This window comes from Panthera uncia, chromosome A2, assembly GCF_023721935.1.
Source record: "Panthera uncia isolate 11264 chromosome A2, Puncia_PCG_1.0, whole genome shotgun sequence".
Taxonomy (NCBI): Eukaryota; Metazoa; Chordata; class Mammalia; order Carnivora; family Felidae; genus Panthera; species Panthera uncia.
The window spans coordinates 1,571,119-1,571,411 of NC_064816.1; the positions used below are offsets into that span (position 1 = coordinate 1,571,119).

The 293-nt window shown below is 70.3% G+C and overlaps 1 protein-coding gene across 1 annotated transcript in view; it reads right to left on the minus strand.

The window, feature by feature from the left end:
* The window catches only part of GNG7 (G protein subunit gamma 7), a 120,004-nt gene that overhangs the window by 119,241 nt on the left and 470 nt on the right, over positions 1 to 293 (minus strand). The window lies entirely within an intron of this gene.

The following is a 293-nucleotide window of genomic DNA, read 5'->3' on the forward strand; positions in this document are numbered from 1 at the left end:
CCCCCAACTCTGGCCAGGACCCCCACCCCAGCCCCTATCTCACTGACCGCGACCCCCAACTCTGGCCTAGACCCCCGGACCCAGCCCCTTCCTCACTGTCCACGACCCCCAACTCTGCCCAGGACCCCCACCCCAGCCCCTATCTCACTGACCGTGACCCCCAACTCTGGCCAGGACCCCCGGACCCAGCCCCTTCCTCACTGTCCACGACCCCCAACTCTGGCCAGGACCCCCACCCCAGCCCCTTCCTCACGGTCCGCGACCCCCAACTCTGGCCAGGACCCCCCCCCCCA